Genomic DNA, 12879 nt, shown 5'->3' on the forward strand with positions numbered 1-12879 from the left:
GCCTGCTCACCTGGGAGCTCACGTCTACCATCAGCCGCCACAGGTCGTACCAACCCTTTACCCAGAGACTGCCCCGGTCACTTGCCATGACCATCTGCCCGTTCACCCAGAGACTGCCCCGGTCACTTGCCGTGACCATCTGCCCGTTCACCCAGAGACTGCCCCGGTCACTTACCGTGACCATCTGCCCGTTCACCCAGAGACTGCCCCGGTCACTTGCCGTGACCTCCAGCCCGTTCACTCAGAGACTGTCCCGGTCACCTGCTGTGACCTCCTGCCCGTCTTCCCTGGTCGCCACCCGCTCCCTTACAAGGACTGCCCCCTTGTATAGTGGCTCAGAGGTTCCGCCTCCCAGACCCGTTACACTCGCCACCAAGCGATCCTGAGAAAGGCTGGCCGGGCGATGGATCGAGCAGCGTCTACTGGCCATACCACCTTGGATACGCCCGATCTCGTCTGATCTTGGAAGCAAAGCAGGGCTGGGCTCAGACAGTACTTGGATGGGAGACCTCCTGGGAACACCGGGTGCTCTAGACCATTTTGATGACGTTTTGCCCTACTGCCCAGCTCGGCTAGCATGGAACGGCGCCTTGCCGGACACCGACCTTAAGTAACTTAGATGATGGAAGCCCCAAGGCCTCTGAGCCAGTTGGCAGCTAAGTACGCTACCCCGCCGCCTTCACGCAGGCCTGACACCGAGCTCCTTGCCACGGCTAGGAATGCTTATTGACTCCGCAGCTCGCCGTGTGGAAATGATGGCGTTAAAAGCACCCGGGGCCGTGAAGGGGCCAGGCTTTCAGCAGGTGCCCAGGGAAGGTTTTGGATGCCGGCCGCCTAGCGAGGGCCAGCAGAAGTAACATGTTTCTCTGCAAAGAAGCTTGTGTAACCAAGCCAGACGGCTGACAAAGAGCTAACCTCAGTGCAAGGAAGGTTATCCTTATCCTCTCTTGCTGACAACTTTATCTTCCAAAAGGTAGGGGAGAAAACAAGGGGATCTGCTACTTTGGATCTAATCCTTATAAACAGGGAGGAAATGGTTGAGGAGGTAAAGGTGGCTGGGACCCTAGGAGGCAGCGATCATGCTATTATAGAATTTTGGATAACTAGAGGAGGAAGACATGTGAAGACTCAAACTTCAAGGTTAGATTTTAGAAAGGCAGATTTTAAGAGACTCAGAAAGATAATAGGAAGGATCCAATGGCTGGATGTCCTTAAGGACAAAAATGTCCAGGAAGGATGGGAAATTTTTAAAAATGAGATTCTCAAAGCACAATCGTTAACAATCCCGAAAAGTAGGAAGAATGGGAAGCATTTAAGGAAACCAGGATGGATGAACACAGAACTTAAACACATGCTAAAAAGAAAGAAAGAAATGTTTATTAAATGGAAAGAGGGAGGCTGTAACATACCTGGCGGCGTCCTTGCATAGTGGTCCATCTCCCACTGTGCAAGAGCGCGCACTTGATCTCCTGTCCAGAATGTCTCTCTGGCTTCCCTCCATGCTGTCTGTTTGTGTCTGTTTCTGCTGCTTAAGGGCGGCGCCCGATCACTTCCTGCTTTTTGTACCTGCTGTGGGTCACACCCCTTGTGCGTCCTCAGCCTATTGATGTCTGTCAACTGGTATATAACCCAGCTGCGGCAATCAACCCCTGCCTGAGCATAGTGTTTCATTCAGTGTGTGCTTGCACTCTGAAGGTGCCAGGTCCCGTTCTTTGTCTCCTGCCTTGCGGTATCAGTTCCCGTGTCTGAACTGAGTCCTGTCTATGTCTCCTGCCTTGCGGTATCAGTTCCCGTGTCTGAACTGAGTCCTGTCTTTGTGTCCTGCCTTGCGGTATCAGTTCTCGTGTCTGAACTGAGTCCTGTCTATGTCTCCTGCCTTGTGGTATCAGTTCCCGTGTCTGTACTGTGTCCTATCTGTGTACCTTAACCTGCAGTCTGTACTCGTTCCTTGCCTGTTCGTTCCGCATTCCTGGAAGCTGTATTTCCAGGCCAGTCTGAACACGCTCCTTGCCTGTTCGTCCTGCCTCTCTGGGGGCCGTATTCCCAGACCCGCTCCTGTATCCCGCTGCAGTGTCGGTCTCTTCCGTACACTCAGTTCCAGTCTGAACTCTCTCCTATCTTTTACCTGTTTTTTCTCTATGTCCGTTCCATTCCTTTTTCTGCAGAGTCTGAACTCGTACCTAACTCCTGCTCGTTGTCACTGTACTTCCGTTTGTGAGTTTGTGGTCCACTCGCTACTTCTCTGCAAGTACCCTGTGGGTATCTGGTTCTGCCTTTCCCTTCTAGTCTGTTCCGTGTGAACAGAGCCCTGTTCCCACCGCGTCTGCGGTTTTCGCTTTGCTCAGCTCTGTCCGCCGCGTCTGCGGTTTTCGCTTTGCTCAGCTCTGTCCGCCGCGTCTGCGGTTTTCGCTTTGCTCAGCTCTGTCCGCCGCGTCTGCGGTTTTCGCTTTGCTCAGCTCTGTCCGCCGCGTCTGCGGTTTTCGCTTTGCTCAGCTCTGTCCGCCGCGTCTGCGGTTTTCGCTTTGCTCTGCTCTGTTCGCTCCGCGTCTGCGGTTTTCGCTTTGCTCAGCTCTGTCTGCCGCGTCTGCGGTTTTCGCTTTGCTCAGCTCTGTCCGCCGCGTCTGCGGTTTTCGCTTTGCTCAGCTCTGTCCGCCGCGTCTGCGCTTTTCGCTTTGCCCAGCTCTGTCCGCCGCGTCTGCGGTTTTCGCTTTGCTCATCTCTGTCCGCCGCGTCTGCGGTTTTCGCTTTGCTCAGCTCTGTCCGCCGCGTCTGCGGTTTTCGGTTTGCTCAGCTCTGTCCGCCGCATCTGCGGTTTTCGCTTTGCTCAGCTCTGTCCGCCGCGTCTGCGGTTTTCGCTTTGCTCAGCTCTGTCCGCCGCGTCTGCGGTTTTCGCTTTGCTCAGCTCTGTCCGCCGCGTCTGCGGTTTTCGCTTTGCTCAGCTCTGTCCGCCGCGTCTGCGGTTTTCGCTTTGCTCAGCTCTGTCCGCCGCGTCTGCGGTTTTCGCTTTGCTCTGCTCTGTTCGCTCCGCGTCTGCGGTTTTCGCTTTGCTCAGCTCTGTCTGCCGCGTCTGCGGTTTTCGCTTTGCTCAGCTCTGTCCGCCGCGTCTGCGGTTTTCGCTTTGCTCAGCTCTGTCCGCCGCGTCTGCGCTTTTCGCTTTGCCCAGCTCTGTCCGCCGCGTCTGCGGTTTTCGCTTTGCTCATCTCTGTCCGCCGCGTCTGCGGTTTTCGCTTTGCTCAGCTCTGTCCGCCGCGTCTGCGGTTTTCGGTTTGCTCAGCTCTGTCCGCCGCATCTGCGGTTTTCGCTTTGCTCAGCTCTGTCCGCCGCGTCTGCGGTTTTCGCTTCGCTCAGCTCTGTCTACCGCGTCTGCGGTTTCGAATTTGTCTCCCAGTCTGTACTGGACCCTACCCAGCCTGTGCTCTAGTCTGCCTGTTCCTGTATTCCCCGGTGTGGGTCAACAGCCGTGTCCGGAGTCTGACCTGGAGTAGACCCTGGTTCCTCTGCTCGGTTCCTCCCTGGTGCACTGGCGTCGTATGCCGTCGTGCGACCTTGGTCGGATCGGGCAGATACTTAGTTACGCCCCTCCAGGCACTCTCCGGTTCATGGCACAGTGGAATCACTACATAAACATGCACACGCCAGTCAGTCCGGGCGTGTGCATTACAGCATGCTCAGGCCATGGTTCCCGTTGAGCCCCACGGCCTTCGCTCTCTGAGAAGTTTTCCAGCGAATACATGCATTAAAATAAATAATTTTTTTTTTTTCCCTTTAGCTGAGTTCCAGGCGATTTACGCACCCGTCCAGATGGATCTATCTGCTCTCGTTCCTGCGGATCCGCTACGTTATTATGGGGATCCAAGACAAAGTCGTGCATTTGTGGAGCAATGCATTCTACACTTCAAGTTCTACCCTCTATGTTTTCCCACCGATCGGGTAAAGGTGGCATTCATTATGTCTTACCTGGCGGGTGATGCCTTGGAATGGATAAACCCCCTATATGAAACACAGGATCCGATCCTCCTGGACCTAATGGCCTTCCTGGTGGCCTTTCTAATGGTCTTCGATGATCCTAACCCGGAGGCTCCTGCTGAAGCTTCACTTCCCAATATCCCGGAGCAGCCCCAATGGGTAATGTGTGTGGGTAGCGCAATAGTCCTCCAGCCCAATGAGACTACTGCCCACCCAGAATCCTCACAGGGTGACTACGCTTTCCGGAATACTTCTCCCAACCTCAAGAGGCAGTCCAGACGTGCTAGACGTAGAGGCAAGCCGTCACGCCAGGGTCTGTCCTCCCTGAGACCTCCTGACCCCAACCTTGAAGTCCCTACTGAAGCTTCATCTCCCTGTATCCCGGAGAAGCCCCAACGGGTAATGTGCGTGGGTAGTGCACCAGTTCTCCTGCCCGAAGAGACTTCTGCCCATCCAGACTCCACACAGGAGAACTTCCTGCACCCGGCATCAGATGCTTCACCCACTTTAACCGGTGTGCATGTCCAAGGATGCTCCAAAGCTGTGGTTACCTCAGAGTCTGTGCACCTCTACTACCTGGCGGAGGATCCCCTGTTGCCTCCTGAATCCTCCGGGATACCACTCAATGACAAATGGAGAGAGACTTCTCTACACCCGGTACTCGATACTTTGTCCGCTTCGTCCTGTGAGCCTGACAATGGGTACCCCAAAGTGGTAGTTACCTCCGAGTCTCTACACCCCTCCGACCAGGCAGAGGACCTCCAGTTGTCTCCAGAACCCTTCGGGGTGCTACCTGGTAGCGAAAGGACAGAGACTCTCCTATACTCTGTACCTGATACCTCGCTCGCTTCGTCCAGTGAGTCCAACCTAGTGTACTCCGAAGCAGAGGTTACTCCCGAGTCTCTACACCCCTCCGACCAGGCGGAGGACCTCCAGTTGTCTCCAGAACCCTTCGGGGTGCCACCTGGTGGTGAATGGATAGAGATTTTCCTATATCCTGGATCTGATACCTCGCTTGCTTCGTCCAGTGAGTCCGACCTAGTGTACTCTGAAGCAGAGGTTACCCATGAGATTCTACACCCCTCTGACCAGGCGGAGGACCTCCAGTTGTCTCCAGAACCCTTCGGGGTGCTACCTGGTAGCGAAAGGACAGAGACTCTCCTATACTCTGTACCTGATACCTCGCTCGCTTCGTCCAGTGAGTCCAACCTAGTGTACTCCGAAGCAGAGGTTACTCCCGAGTCTCTACACCCCTCCGACCAGGCGGAGGACCTCCAGTTGTCTCCAGAACCCTTCGGGGTGCCACCTGGTGGTGAATGGATAGAGACTTTCCTATATCCTGGATCTGATACCTCGCTTGCTTCGTCCAGTGAGTCCGACCTAGTGTACTCTGAAGCAGAGGTTACCCATGAGATTCTACACCCCTCTGACCAGGCGGAGGACCTCCAGTTGTCTCCAGAACCCTTCGGGGTGCTACCTGGTAGCGAAAGGACAGAGACTCTCCTATACTCTGTACCTCATACCTCGCTCTCTTCGTCCAGTGAGTCCAACCTAGTGTACTCCGAAGCAGAGGTTACTCCCGAGCCTCTACACCCCTCCGACCAGGCGGAGGACCTCCAGTTGTCTCCAGAACCCTTCGGGGTGCCACCTGGTGGTGAATGGACAGAGATTTTCCTATATCCTGGATCTGATACCTCGCTTGCTTCATCCAGTGAGTCCGACCTAGTGTACTCCGTAGCAGAGGTTACCCATGAGTCTCTACACCCCTCTGATCAGGCGGAGGACCGCCAGTTGTCTCCAGAACCCTTCGGGGTGCCACCTGGTGGTAAACGGAGAGAGACTTTCCTATACTCGGTACCCGATACCTCGCCTGCTTCGTCCAGTGAGTCCGACCTAGTGTACTCTGAAGCAGATGTTTTCTCTGAGCCTCTGCACTCTTCTGACCCGGCGGAGGACCTCCAGTTGTTTCCTGAATCCTCCGGGGTACCACCAGATAACAAAGAGACAGTGACTTTTCCTCATCCTGTACCTGATAACCCGTCTATTTCTTCCTGTGAGCTTGACAAGATGTACCTCAAAGCAGAGATTACCCCCAAGTCTCTGTCCCCCTCCAACCCGGTGGAGGACTTCCAGTTGTCTCCTGTACCCTCTGGGATGCCACCTGAAAGTATGTGGAGTGAGACTTCCTTGTGTGCTGTTCCTGGTACTCCACCCATTTCGTCTGTTGCTAAGGGTGGCTGGATGGGAGGTAGCATCCTAGCTACCCAGAGGAGACCAGTTTTTCCGGTGGACAGTGGAAGTGATCTCTTCGAAGTGAAGAATTGGCCCTCAAATTCCCTGCGGAAGATTCTGGCAGGCCTGAAGAAGAGGGGGCGTAAGGGGGGGGTACTGTAACATACCTGGCGGCATCCTTGCATAGTGGTCCATCTCCCACTGTGCAAGAGCGCGCACTTGATCTCCTGTCCAGAATGTCTCTCTGGCTTCCATCCATGCTGTCTGTTTGTGTCTGTTTATGCTGCTTAAGGGCGGCGCCCGATCACTTCCTGCTTTTTGTACCTGCTGTGGGTCACACCCCTTGTGCGTCCTCAGCCTATTGATGTCTGTCAACTGGTATATAACCCAGCTGCGGCAATCAACCCCTGCCTGAGCATAGTGTTTCATTCAGTGTGTGCTTGCACTCTGAAGGTGCCAGGTCCCGTTCTTTGTCTCCTGCCTTGCGGTATCAGTTCCCGTGTCTGAACTGAGTCCTGTCTATGTCTCCTGCCTTGCGGTATCAGTTCCCGTGTCTGAACTGAGTCCTGTCTTTGTCTCCTGCCTTGCGGTATCAGTTCCCGTGTCTGAACTGAGTCCTGTCTATGTCTCCTGCCTTGCGGTATCAGTTCCCGTGTCTGTACTGTGTCCTATCTGTGTACCTTAACCTGCAGTCTGTACTCGTTCCTTGCCTGTTCGTTCCGCCTTCCTGGAGGCTGTATTTCCAGGCGAGTCTGAACACGCTCCTTGCCTGTTCGTCCTGCCTCTCTGGGGGCCGTATTCCCAGACCCGCTCCTGTATTCCGCTGCAGTGTCGGTCTCCTCCGTACACTCAGTTCCAGTCTGAACTCTCTCCTATCTTTTACCTGTTTTTTCTCTATGTCCGTTCCATTCCTTTTTCTGCAGAGTCTGAACTCGTACCTAACTCCTGCTCGTTGTCACTGTACTTCCGTTTGTGAGTTTGTGGTCCACTCGCTACTTCTCTGCAAGTACCCTGTGGGTATCTGGTTCTGCCTTTCCCTTCTAGTCTGTTCCGTGTGAACAGAGCCCTGTTCCCACCGTGTCTGCGGTTTTCGCTTTGCTCAGCTCTGTCCGCCGCGTCTGCGGTTTTCGCTTTGCTCAGCTCTGTCCGCCGCGTCTGCGGTTTTCGCTTTGCTCAGCTCTGTCCGCCGCGTCTGCGGTTTTCGCTTTGCTCAGCTCTGTCCGCCGCGTCTGCGGTTTTCGCTTTGCTCAGCTCTGTCCGCCCCGTCTGCAGTTTTCGCTTTGCTCAGCTCTGTCCGCCGCGTCTGCGGTTTTCGCTTTGCTCAGCTCTGTCCGCCGCGTCTGCGGTTTTCGCTTTGCTCTGCTCTGTCCGCCCCGCGTCTGCGGTTTTTGCTTTGCTCAGCTCTGTCCGCCGCGTCTGCGGTTTTCGCTTTGCTCAGCTCTGTCCGCCGCGTCTGCGATTTTCGCTTTGCTCAGCTCTGTCCGCCGCGTCTGCGGTTTTCGCTTTGCTCAGCTCTGTCCGCCGCGTCTGCGGTTTTCGCTTTGCTCAGCTCTGTCCGCCGCGTCTGCGGTTTTCGCTTTGCTCAGCTCTGGCCGCCGCGTCTGCGGTTTTCGCTTTGCTCAGCTCTGTCCGCCGCGTCTACGGTTTTCGCTTTGCTCTGCTCTGTCCGCCGCGTCTCCGGTTTTCGCTTTGATCTGCTCTGTCCGCCCCGCGTCTGCGGTTTTCGCTTTGCTCAGCTCTGTCCGCCGCGTCTGCGGTTTTCGCTTTGCTCAGCTCTTTCCGCCGCGCCTGCAGTTTTCGCTTTGCTCAGCTCTGTCCGCCGCGTCTGCGGTTTTCGCTTTGCTCAGCTCTGTCCGCCGCGTCTGCGGTTTTCGCTTTGCTCAGCTCTGTCCGCCGCGTCTGCGGTTTTCGCTTTGCTCTGCTCTGTCCGCCCCACGTCTGCGGTTTTCGTTTTGCTCAGCTCTGTCCGCCGTGTCTGCGGTTTTCGCTTTGCTCAGCTCTGTCCGCCGCGTCTGCGGTTTTCGCTTTGCTCAGCTCTGTCCGCAGCGTCTGCGGTTTTCGCTTTGCTCTGCTCTGTCCGCCCCGCGTCTGCGGTTTTCGCTTTGCTCAGCTCTGTCCCCCGCGTCTGCGGTTTTCGCTTTGCTCAGCTCTGTCCGTCGTGTCTGCGGTTTTCGCTTTGCTCAGCTCTGTCCGCCGCGTCTGCGGTTTTCGCTTTGCTCAGCTCTGTCCGCCGCGTCTGCGGTTTTCGCTTTGCTCAGCTCTGTCCGCCGCGTCTGCGGTTTTCGCTTTGCTCAGCTCTGTCCGCCGCGTCTGCGGTTTTCGCTTTGCTCAGCTCTGTCCGCCGCGTCTGCGGTTTTCGCTTTGCTCTGCTCTGTTCGCCCCGCGTCTGCGGTTTTCGCTTTGCTCAGCTCTGTCCGCCACGTCTGCGGTTTTCGCTTTGCTCAGCTCTGTCCGCCGCGTCTGCGGTTTTCGCTTTGCTCTGCTCTGTCCGCCCCGCGTCTGCGGTTTTTGCTTTGCTCAGCTCTGTCCGCCGCGTCTGCGGTTTTCGCTTTGCTCAGCTCTGTCCGCCGCGTCTGCGATTTTCGCTTTGCTCAGCTCTGTCCGCCGCGTCTGCGGTTTTCGCTTTGCTCAGCTCTGTCCGCCGCGTCTGCGGTTTTCGCTTTGCTCAGCTCTGTCCGCCGCGTCTGCGGTTTTCGCTTTGCTCAGCTCTGGCCGCCGCGTCTGCGGTTTTCGCTTTGCTCAGCTCTGTCCGCCGCGTCTACGGTTTTCGCTTTGCTCTGCTCTGTCCGCCGCGTCTCCGGTTTTCGCTTTGATCTGCTCTGTCCGCCCCGCGTCTGCGGTTTTCGCTTTGCTCAGCTCTGTCCGCCGCGTCTGCGGTTTTCGCTTTGCTCAGCTCTTTCCGCCGCGCCTGCAGTTTTCGCTTTGCTCAGCTCTGTCCGCCGCGTCTGCGGTTTTCGCTTTGCTCAGCTCTGTCCGCCGCGTCTGCGGTTTTCGCTTTGCTCAGCTCTGTCCGCCGCGTCTGCGGTTTTCGCTTTGCTCTGCTCTGTCCGCCCCACGTCTGCGGTTTTCGTTTTGCTCAGCTCTGTCCGCCGTGTCTGCGGTTTTCGCTTTGCTCAGCTCTGTCCGCCGCGTCTGCGGTTTTCGCTTTGCTCAGCTCTGTCCGCCGCGTCTGCGGTTTTCGCTTTGCTCTGCTCTGTCCGCAGCGTCTGCGGTTTTCGCTTTGCTCTGCTCTGTCCGCCCCGCGTCTGCGGTTTTCGCTTTGCTCAGCTCTGTCCCCCGCGTCTGCGGTTTTCGCTTTGCTCAGCTCTGTCCGTCGTGTCTGCGGTTTTCGCTTTGCTCAGCTCTGTCCGCCGCGTCTGCGGTTTTCGCTTTGCTCAGCTCTGTCCGCCGCGTCTGCGGTTTTCGCTTTGCTCAGCTCTGTCCGCCGCGTCTGCGGTTTTCGCTTTGCTCAGCTCTGTCCGCCGCGTCTGCGGTTTTCGCTTTGCTCAGCTCTGTCCGCCGCGTCTGCGGTTTTCGCTTTGCTCTGCTCTGTTCGCCCCGCGTCTGCGGTTTTCGCTTTGCTCAGCTCTGTCTGCCGCGTCTGCGGTTTTCGCTTTGCTCAGCTCTGTCCGCCGCGTCTGCGGTTTTCGCTTTGCTCAGCTCTGTCCGCCGCGTCTGCGCTTTTCGCTTTGCCCAGCTCTGTCCGCCGCGTCTGCGGTTTTCGCTTTGCTCATCTCTGTCCGCCGCGTCTGCGGTTTTCGCTTTGCTCAGCTCTGTCCGCCGCGTCTGCGGTTTTCGGTTTGCTCAGCTCTGTCCGCCGCATCTGCGGTTTTCGCTTTGCTCAGCTCTGTCCGCCGCGTCTGCGGTTTTCGCTTCGCTCAGCTCTGTCTACCGCGTCTGCGGTTTCGAATTTGTCTCCCAGTCTGTACTGGACCCTACCCAGCCTGTGCTCTAGTCTGCCTGTTCCTGTATTCCCCGGTGTGGGTCAACAGCCGTGTCCGGAGTCTGACCTGGAGTAGACCCTGGTTCCTCTGCTCGGTTCCTCCCTGGTGCACTGGCGTCGTATGCCGTCGTGCGACCTTGGTCGGATCGGGCAGATACTTAGTTACGCCCCTCCAGGCACTCTCTGGTTCATGGCACAGTGGAATCACTACATAAACACGCACACGCCAGTCAGTCCGGGCGTGTGCATTACAGCATGCTCAGGCCATGGTTCCCGTTGAGCCCCACGGCCTTCGCTCTCTGAGAAGTTTTCCAGCGAATACATGCATTAAAATAAATAATTTTTTTTTTTTTTTTTCCCTTTAGCTGAGTTCCAGGCGATTTACGCACCCGTCCAGATGGATCTATCTGCTCTCGTTCCTGCGGATCCGCTACGTTATTATGGGGATCCAAGACAAAGTCGTGCATTTGTGGAGCAATGCATTCTACACTTCAAGTTCTACCCTCTATGTTTTCCCACCGATCGGGTAAAGGTGGCATTCATTATGTCTTACCTGGCGGGTGATGCCTTGGAATGGATAAACCCCCTATATGAAACACAGGATCCGATCCTCCTGGACCTAATGGCCTTCCTGGTGGCCTTTCTAATGGTCTTCGATGATCCTAACCCGGAGGCTCCTGCTGAAGCTTCACTTCCCAATATCCCGGAGCAGCCCCAATGGGTAATGTGTGTGGGTAGCGCAATAGTCCTCCAGCCCAATGAGACTACTGCCCACCCAGAATCCTCACAGGGTGACTACGCTTTCCGGAATACTTCTCCCAACCTCAAGAGGCAGTCCAGACGTGCTAGACGTAGAGGCAAGCCGTCACGCCAGGGTCTGTCCTCCCTGAGACCTCCTGACCCCAACCTTGAAGTCCCTACTGAAGCTTCATCTCCCTGTATCCCGGAGAAGCCCCAACGGGTAATGTGCGTGGGTAGTGCACCAGTTCTCCTGCCCGAAGAGACTTCTGCCCATCCAGACTCCACACAGGAGAACTTCCTGCACCCGGCATCAGATGCTTCACCCACTTTAACCGGTGTGCATGTCCAAGGATGCTCCAAAGCTGTGGTTACCTCAGAGTCTGTGCACCTCTACTACCTGGCGGAGGATCCCCTGTTGCCTCCTGAATCCTCCGGGATACCACTCAATGACAAATGGAGAGAGACTTCTCTACACCCGGTACTCGATACTTTGTCCGCTTCGTCCTGTGAGCCTGACAATGGGTACCCCAAAGTGGTAGTTACCTCCGAGTCTCTACACCCCTCCGACCAGGCAGAGGACCTCCAGTTGTCTCCAGAACCCTTCGGGGTGCTACCTGGTAGCGAAAGGACAGAGACTCTCCTATACTCTGTACCTGATACCTCGCTCGCTTCGTCCAGTGAGTCCAACCTAGTGTACTCCGAAGCAGAGGTTACTCCCGAGTCTCTACACCCCTCCGACCAGGCGGAGGACCTCCAGTTGTCTCCAGAACCCTTCGGGGTGCCACCTGGTGGTGAATGGATAGAGACTTTCCTATATCCTGGATCTGATACCTCGCTTGCTTCGTCCAGTGAGTCCGACCTAGTGTACTCTGAAGCAGAGGTTACCCATGAGATTCTACACCCCTCTGACCAGGCGGAGGACCTCCAGTTGTCTCCAGAACCCTTCGGGGTGCTACCTGGTAGCGAAAGGACAGAGACTCTCCTATACTCTGTACCTCATACCTCGCTCTCTTCGTCCAGTGAGTCCAACCTAGTGTACTCCGAAGCAGAGGTTACTCCCGAGCCTCTACACCCCTCCGACCAGGCGGAGGACCTCCAGTTGTCTCCAGAACCCTTCGGGGTGCCACCTGGTGGTGAATGGACAGAGATTTTCCTATATCCTGGATCTGATACCTCGCTTGCTTCATCCAGTGAGTCCGACCTAGTGTACTCCGTAGCAGAGGTTACCCATGAGTCTCTACACCCCTCTGATCAGGCGGAGGACCGCCAGTTGTCTCCAGAACCCTTCGGGGTGCCACCTGGTGGTAAACGGAGAGAGACTTTCCTATACTCGGTACCCGATACCTCGCCTGCTTCGTCCAGTGAGTCCGACCTAGTGTACTCTGAAGCAGATGTTTTCTCTGAGCCTCTGCACTCTTCTGACCCGGCGTAGGACCTCCAGTTGTTTCCTGAATCCTCCGGGGTACCACCAGATAACAAAGAGACAGTGACTTTTCCTCATCCTGTACCTGATAACCCGTCTATTTCTTCCTGTGAGCTTGACAAGATGTACCTCAAAGCAGAGATTACCCCCAAGTCTCTGTCCCCCTCCAACCCGGTGGAGGACTTCCAGTTGTCTCCTGTACCCTCTGGGATGCCACCTGAAAGTATGTGGAGTGAGACTTCCTTGTGTGCTGTTCCTGGTACTCCACCCATTTCGTCTGTTGCTAAGGGTGGCTGGATGGGAGGTGGCATCCTAGCTACCCAGAGGAGACCAGTTTTTCCGGTGGACAGTGGAAGTGATCTCTTCGAAGTGAAGAATTGGCCCTCAAATTCCCTGCGGAAGATTCTGGCAGGCCTGAAGAAGAGGGGGCGTAAGGGGGGGGTACTGTAACATACCTGGCGGCATCCTTGCATAGTGGTCCATCTCCCACTGTGCAAGAGCGCGCACTTGATCTCCTGTCCAGAATGTCTCTCTGGCTTCCATCCATGCTGTCTGTTTGTGTCTGTTTATGCTGCTTAAGGGCGGCGCCCGATCA

General features: G+C 56.0%; 1 pseudogene; it reads left to right on the forward strand.

Moving 5' to 3' along the window:
• Window positions 1-417: 417 nt before the first annotated feature.
• On the forward strand, window positions 418-537 carry LOC141268914 (5S ribosomal RNA; annotated as a pseudogene).
• Window positions 538-12879: the final 12342 nt, after the last annotated feature.

The sequence above is a fragment of the Phyllobates terribilis genome, unplaced genomic scaffold (assembly GCF_046119375.1).
Source record: "Phyllobates terribilis strain yellow unplaced genomic scaffold, ASM4611937v1 Scaffold_4__5_contigs__length_816908805, whole genome shotgun sequence".
Taxonomy (NCBI): Eukaryota; Metazoa; Chordata; class Amphibia; order Anura; family Dendrobatidae; genus Phyllobates; species Phyllobates terribilis.